This window comes from Trichechus manatus, unplaced genomic scaffold (assembly GCF_000243295.1).
Source record: "Trichechus manatus latirostris isolate Lorelei unplaced genomic scaffold, TriManLat1.0 scaffold00224, whole genome shotgun sequence".
Classification (NCBI taxonomy): Eukaryota; Metazoa; Chordata; class Mammalia; order Sirenia; family Trichechidae; genus Trichechus; species Trichechus manatus.
In genome coordinates this window covers 3,630,323-3,638,846 of record NW_004444160.1, presented here as the reverse complement: position 1 = coordinate 3,638,846, position 8,524 = coordinate 3,630,323, and positions in this window count along the sequence as shown.

The following is an 8,524-nucleotide window of genomic DNA, read 5'->3' as shown; positions in this document are numbered from 1 at the left end:
AATGTTCAGTCTAGTCAACTCCCTCTTAGATTGCCTAGTCTAGGATACGATATTGCCCATTTTTACTTGTGACCTTCATTCTCATACCTGACTACCTAGGCCCCCACACCCATACTTGGAGAGAGACTAGGGACGCTGGGTGAAGGTGAGGTGAGTCGTTTTTCTTAGTGGGAAGTGCTACTTTCCCTAATGCTACCTTCTGTACACTAAATCAAAGTTCTAACACTTTCCGTTCACCTCTATTTAAATTTCCCTCTACTATAGTTTCACCCTCATTGCTAACTTCTTTGGGTTTACAAATGTAACAATGTCCTATTTTCTAATTTAAAGTGAAATAAAACAAATATCCAGCTCATGTTGATGTACTAGTGTAAAGACAAAGAAACCATCCTGTACCAGGTAATGATGTAACTTAGATAATGACTTTGTAGAGACAGTGCACCTATTTTTTCTAACTTAGAGAAGTGATGACACTAGCGAAGATTTTAAGCCCATTGGATAGGGTCTGAGGTGTCAGGGCAGGGGGTAACATGTTGAGTTAGTTATACTGTGTGGTAATCTTTTATCTATACCATTTAGGTTAATGCCTCCGTATGTGCACAGGAACAACTCTTTATGAGTAACAATAAAATCCCCACATTTTCATATCTAGACAGGTCTAATATTTAGGAAACATAGTAGGATACTCAACTTTCTTCTAATTTGAGGGATAAAGGAAAAAATAAATTATTTGCTCGGCAGAAGGAAGTCATTTAGCTTTGTTCCCTTTGTGGGTCTCGTCAATTTTTAGCTGTATCAGTTGCGTTAAAATTCAATCAAAAGAAAAAAGAAATTAGGAACATGTGACTGAAAACATCAGAGTCATGGCTGTGAGTTTAGAATAAATAAACATAAAATTATAAGTTTAGCATTTCAAGGTTGCTTTGTTATTGTGACAAAATTATTTTAAAAAGACTAAAACAGCTTCATCCTCAGGGGGCCTTTGCATAGTTTTGCATACAAAAAGGATTTTTATTTTTCTATATCTCCCAACCTAGATTGGAAGGTAAATGCAGTAGGGGAGACCTCAAACACTGAATGAGTCAGATTACACCTTATCTTCAAGAATGATGCCAAATTTACAAGGTTGTCATGCATGCTTTTTTTGATGAAGCTAGATGTCTAAAACTATTTTAAAATATATGATGATGAAATCTTATCTAACGTCATGTACCTATTGAGTCACAAACAGATTTTGCCTTTGCTCCAGGAAAAATCAGCCATAAATCACAGCTGTGTTATGTGATAAGTAAACAAAAATATTAAAAACCTTGAAGATAAATGATGATTTAGCTATCAAAACAGCTAATGTGTAATCTATAGATGATCTTCTTAAAAGAAATACCTTCTCTAATAATTATGCAATTAATGAAGAACTTTCTGTTTTGAGAAACACATTATTACTTTGCTGAATTATTCTACATCAACCCATGTATTGAAGCCACCAAGAGAAGCTAACCTCAAACAATCAATTTACTACTTTCTCTCAAAGTCTTTGATTGTAAGATGACGAAGAGTGAAATTCATAATGTATTGCCCAGGCAACACAAACAAATATACATATTATCCATGTTCCTAATAAGGTATAATCTTCACTATCAAATCACCATTTCTTGTCCTCAGGCCTTGAAAAAAAGAAATAATGGTGTATCCTGAGAAAAAGAAACAGTGGTGTATCTTGGCCTAAACTCTTCAAAATAATTCTTTTTTATTGTTAGGAGGTTCATGGCAGTGAGGGGATGGGGATGTGGCACTAATCCAGATGAACTGTCTGTAGCCCTAGTTACAGACCTTAATCTTGTTATTAATTAACTAGCTTACTTTACCTTCTGCTACTCATGGGTGTCAAATTAATGAGCTTTCTAGAATGAAGGGGAATAAGTCAGTGTACTATGACTTGACTATGAAGATTCACATGTGGACAGCATCATTTCTAGGTAGTAAACAAGGTAGGCAAATGCACAAAATACTTCACATCTCTAAGTTTCATAGTGTTAACTATGATGCTAGTGGTGGGAGAGAAAATCATTTATTCTTTTTTTTTTTTCTCCTTTTTCCCCTCTCTTTTCTTTGTATTCTCTTCATTGTCAGGCTTAAATACAGAATAAAGCCACATAAAAATCCTTTAGTATATTGTTTAAATAGAAAAATGTTCCACAATATTTTCAAAAAAGAGCATTTATATAAGGCTACTTTGATCCAATTTGCTTTTTCATTCTCAGAGAGCAACAGATAATTATTATGAAATATTAAAAAAGCGGACTGTTAATACCAGTGTTTCATGGGTAAACTAGCAATAAATTAGTTTCATACTCAGCACACACTCAGCACTTTTCCCACACCTCTTTTCCTCTTTAAACTTCACTTATTGTATTTATGAATTGCCTCTCCTTTTACATCTGGAAGATTAGGAGTGCAGAACTAGACTTTTCGTTATCAATACACCTTGGACAATCTGTAGAGCAGTGCTTTGGACATTGTTGTTGTTAGGTGCTGTGGAGTTGGTTTCCACTCACAGCAACCCTACGTACAATAGAACAAAACACTGCCTGGTCCTACACCATCTTCACAACCCATTGCTAGGTTTGAGCCCATTGTTGCAGCCACTGTGTCAATGCATCTCATCCAGGGTCTTCCTCTTTTTCACTGACCTTCTACTTTACCAAGCCTGATGTCCTTCTCCAGGGACTGGTCACTCCTGATAACATGTCCAAAGTACACCATCCTCGCTTCTACGGAGCATTCTGGTTGTGCTTCCAAGACAGATTTTTCCTTCTTCTGACAGTCCATGATATATTCAATACTCTTCGCCAACACCAAAATTCAAAGGCATCAATTCGTCTTTGGTCTTCCTTATTCATTGTCCAGCTTTGTCATGCATAAGATTGAAAATACCATGGCTTGGGTCAGGTGCAACTTAGCTCTCAAAGTGACATCTTTGCTTTTCAACACTTTAAAGAGATCTTTTGCAGCAGATTTGCCCAACGCAATACGTCATTTTATTTCCTGACTGCTGCTTCCATAGGCGTTGACTGTGGATCCAAGTAAAATGAATCTTTCACAACTTCAAAATTTTCCCCATTATCATGATGTTTCTTATTGATCCACTTGTGAGGATTTTTGTTTTCTTTATATTGAGGTGTAATATTTACTGAAGCTGTAGTCTTTGATGGTCATCAGTAAGTGCTTCAAGTCCTCTTCACTTCGGCAAGCAAGATTGTGTCATCTGCATATCACAGGTTGTTAATGAATCTTCCTCCAATCCTGATGCCACATTCTTCTTCATATAGTCCAGCTTCTTGGATTATTTGTTCAGCATACAGACTGAATAAGTATGATGAAGTGATATAACCCTGATGCACACTTTTTCTGATTTTAAACCTTGCAGTATCCTTTTGCTCTGTTCGAATGACTGCCTCTTGGTTTATGTACAGGTTCCATATGAGCACATTTAAGTGTTTTGAGCATTACAGGCCCTCAATACCACACTCTTATACTAAACATACACTATTATACTAAACGTAGGAAGTCCATGAGTGGTGTAAATGGTTAAGCTCTCAGCTACTAACTGAAAAGTTGGAGGTTCAAATCCACCCAGAGGCACCTCAGAAGAAAGTTTTGGGAATCTGCTTCTGGAAGGTCACAGCCTTAGAAACCCTATGGAGTGCAGTTCTACTCTGCACACATGGGTCGCCATCATTCAAAACTTACTCTATGGCAATTTGTTTGTTTTTTTTAAATACCAAACATTATTGAAAATGAACAACAAATACAATAAATATAATACAGCCATATATTTTTACTAGTTAAAGGTGGAGAGCAAGAGAAAAGGAGCGATGATATACAGAAATGAAGAAAGAGACAACAGGAAGTTTAACAGAAAGTTGTATATGTAACAATCGTTAAAAAAAAAAAAAAAGTAGGCTGGAGGAAGACGCCAACAGAAGGAAAGAGAAAAGAAAGAGGACATAATACATTTTCAAAAGACTATAGGAGCCGTAGTGGTACAGTGGTTAAGAGCTCAGGATGATGCTAATCAAAAGGTTGGCAGTTTGAGTCCACCAACTGCTCCTTGGAAACCCTATGAGGCAGTTCTACTCTGTCTTATAGGGTCACTATGAGAATCGACTCTATGGCAAAGTTTTGTTTTATTTTTTAATTAATCGAAGGTCAGATCCCCTAAGAAATAGATTTCATTGAACTATCTCTTTATTCAACAAGTAAGAATTGTGTTGCTACTATGTGCCAAGCACTGCTCTAGGTGCCCCTGTTCAGAGAGCTGACATTTTTTGTGGGAGGGCAGGGAATTTAAAAGGAAAAAAAAGCAAATAAAGGAAAAAAATAAGATAGTAAGAAGTGCTGTGCAAAGAAAAAACAGTGATACAGTGAAGGGTAACTGGGGCCCTACTTGAAATTGAGTGGTTGACATTTAATCTGAAATCTGAAAGACAAAAGAAAGTCCGGCTTTGTGGCTAGCAGGAGAAAGAGTATTCCAGACTGAGGCAATAGCTAGTTCAAAGGAGACAAACTAGGAATTAGCTTAATTTATTTGAAAGAAAAAAAAAAGAACATGCTGAAACACAAAGAGTAATGAGGTAAGTGGTTCAAGATGAAGTTGAAGTAGCAGGCAGAGGCCAGATCACCAGGTCAGGGTAAATTGTTTTTCGTTTATTCCTTAATGAGGGGAAGACAACAAAGGGTTTACCCGGCCACTGTATTACACAACTCCCAGGGACACAATTTACTTAATGTTCACAATGAATGCTTCCCCCTAGAGTTTACAATGTGGCAGAAATGACAAACTTGGGCATGACATGACATTTATGGTTTCTGTTTTTCTTTCTCTCTTGTTGCTCTGTGCACAAATGATTTTAGGAGAAGAAACAAAGAGACCATATAAGAGGATATTGCAGAGAGAGATGATAACTGCTTGGAATTTACCGATGAACTGAATATGGGCTTAAGAGAAAGAAAGTAATCAAGGATAATTTCTTGCTTTTTGGCTTTAGCAATGGATTGCAAGGTAGTTGCATTTATTGTGATGGGGAAGATGGGGGGAACTTGTTTGGTGGAAATAAAAGGATTACTGCTATGGTTATTCAGATTATCAACTATGCAGCCATAGGGGAGCACCATTCTCAATGTAGACATTACAGATTTTCATATTTGTGTGGACACCTTCCAGAAAATTTCAGAAAAGTGTCCCATTTTAATAATATCAGTATATTGTATTTTTCTGACAATTAGAATCATTGTATGTTGTAGGAGTCTTTGTTTTCTAATTCACATAAAGTGCTGTATAAAAGTGTAAAAACCAATAATATTATTTTAGCCGTATCAAATACAAAGTATCTATTAGATACCATAGTGAAAATGTCAAATAGTTAGATGGATAATAGAGTCTAGAGATCTGGGGATAGATAAAGTCTAGAATTATAGACTTGGGAATCACTGACATAGCATTCAAAGTTGAAGGACCTAATGAAATTATAAAGGGAGAAAATATAGCTCGAGGTAGCATATTCATCATTTTTCATATTTCTTAACCTTCTTAATTATAGTATAGTAAAATCCTAGAATTAGAGAGAAATCTAGAGGTCATCTCTAACCCTATATAAAATGCATGAATCATCATTACAGCATTATTAAAATGTAATCATATTATCTTTGAGTATATTCAGCTATAAGAAACTTGCAACTGCGTATTGCAGCCCATTCCATTATTGAAACTTTCTTTAAAGTCCTTCCTCACTTACAGGTTCTGCATGGGCTGTAACAGATATTGCCTGGAAAGTTGGATGAAATCGAGGAAAGACATTGATCAGGTTCCTGGAATTGAAGTCCCCAATCTCTGCCCTAGAAGTCTAAATTAATGTCTCCCTGAACTTACTATCAGAAAATAACTTAGATTTCAGAAAGACACTGGGTCATTTTGTCTTCTTATCAAATTCTAAATGTACATAATAATATGAATACAAATTTTCTGATGAAGACTTTATAAAGTTTTACTGTTTTTTCCCACCCAACATATCTCAGAGCTATGCCTTATAATAAATCATAATTCATAGGCAGGTATAAAGTACTTCACTTTGTGGAATGCAGAAGTGTTCATTTTACTGCATACTTGCCTTTTGGTACCAAGAAAATGGAGCCCTGGTGGCACAGTGGTTAAGAGCTTGGCTGCTGATCAAAAGGTCAACAGTTCGAATCCACCAGCCGCTCCTTGGAAACCCTACGGGGCAGTTCTACTCTGTCCTATAGGGTCGTTATGCACTGGAATCGACTTGACAGCAACAGGTTCGGTTTTTTGGTTACCAAGAAAGTATACCCACTCTAGAAATAGCTAGGGAGGTTTTCTCCCCAGGTTTTTTGGTTAGGAAAAGAATGAATTTTATATAACTATAATCACTGAGGGCAGAACTTATGGATCATGGCTCAGCAACTACAGCTGTTCTAAAGTAATCTGCATGGCTTAGCAGTGACCCATTCAGGGTCACTACAAATGGCTGCTCAGACTATGCCCTGAAAGCTCCAACGGTGCCATTCTCATAGACCATGATATGATTGATGCCTCTTGGAGATTTGCAACATAGAGGCCTTGACCCCGTAAAGTAACCAGTATCCATAAGGCCTAAAAATTGGAAAAGATGGATAAGAGATTAATAATAATAACTACTAAATTTTATTGAGCTTTCTAAGTGCCAAGAATTAAGTGCTCTGCCTAGACATTTTGTATTTAACCCTCACAGCTATCCTATGGGGTAGCTACTATAATTTTCTCAGTTTCTTAGGTAAGGAATACCAGTATAATCGTGTTATTACAAAATTTATAAATAAATACAACAAGTTTTTAAGTTTCCACCTCTAATGGGTTTTCAAAACATGGCTATGAGGTATAACTTAAATATAAACCCACTGCGGTCGAGTTGATTCTGACTCATCGCAACCCCATAGGGTTTCTGAGACTGTAAATCCCTACGGAAACAGATGGCCACATCTTTCTCCCACAGAGCCGCTGGTGGTATTGGACTGTTGTCTACTGCTTTAACCACTGTGCCACCAGGGCTCCTTGAACAGGGCATTTATTAGCTTAGAAGTCTTCACTGATTCCCCATTACCTGGAGAATAGAATACAAATTTATTAAAAGTAGTGAGTGATCTATACCCTACCTCCGTTTCTAGCCACTTTGAATCCTTGTTCTTCCTCTTGCCTAAACTCCAGCCACTCTGAAATGACCTAATCCCCAAATACACTTTTTTTCTTAAGCAACAGCACCATGTTGTAAAAATGAAATTTTAGTCTTGAAGTTTAGTACATAACACAAAGAGGAGTTGCTCTAGCTAACACGAGATTGTGTATCTTAAATCCTTATCCACCAAATCTCTGTTATATGATCCCTCTCTGTGCAAATGTAACGCTCCACCACACATTTTTTGAAAAGCCCTGCTCCTTGGCAACTAGCACAGTGTCTAGGGGCTCAATGAGTGTGCATAGAATAAACTGCCTCTAAGAATTCCGGAACACATTAAAGCAGACCGTAAAGAAACCCAACAACAATGATGCTTCTGCCTATCTACTGAATTATTGGACTTTTAAGGTAAGCTATTTTCTTCCTCTGTTCTTCCTTGTTTCATCATCTATAAAATGAGGTGAGGACTTTGATGTTCTCTTCAAGCTCTAAACTTTTATGAGTCTATTAATGCTCAAATTATAGAAAATTAAACACCTCAATTGAGTATGGAATTTCATTTTCCTTCTCCCAATAGTTGCACAGTGATTTATTCATTTAGTGATCATTTAGTGATACTTTCTTATGTGAAGTGAATGGTACTAGGTACTGTTGGTGCAATATAAATGAAGTAAAAACTTAGGAACTTGCCAAAGAGAAGCTGAAGGCAGAGAGTTAAAGGAGAGAGACAAAGGTTACAAATGTATAGACCGATGGTTCATATACGAACCAAAGCACAGGCATCATTTTGCTCTCAATTAACTATAAAATCAATGCTAAAAGAACATACACATGCACACTCACGTGCACACACACACACAACACAATTATCAATATGATGTTAACAGGGGCTGGCTTTCTTTGAAGGTTTGATTGAACAGGATGCAATGTATAAAGGAACACAGCAGCTTAAGTAATCCTATAATAAAAAGCATTGATATTAAAATGAAAAACTTGCATGTATGAAATAGCAAGGCTCCTGGCCAGTTGGAAGAGAAGGGGTATGTGTAGAAGTAACAAAAAATGCTATGGAGTGGGTAGAGCAGGTGGGAGACAGAAGGAGAAAAGTTGAAGAAGAGCCTTCAACTTCACGTAAAGGAGATGATATTTGACCTTGCAATTAAAAAGATACAATGCAATGTTTAAGGATTCTATGGACAAAAAATTGAATGATGCAGGACACATCAAAAGAAGATGGAAGAAATGCACAGAGTCACTGTATCAAAAAAAAGATTGATATTCAACCATTCCAAGAG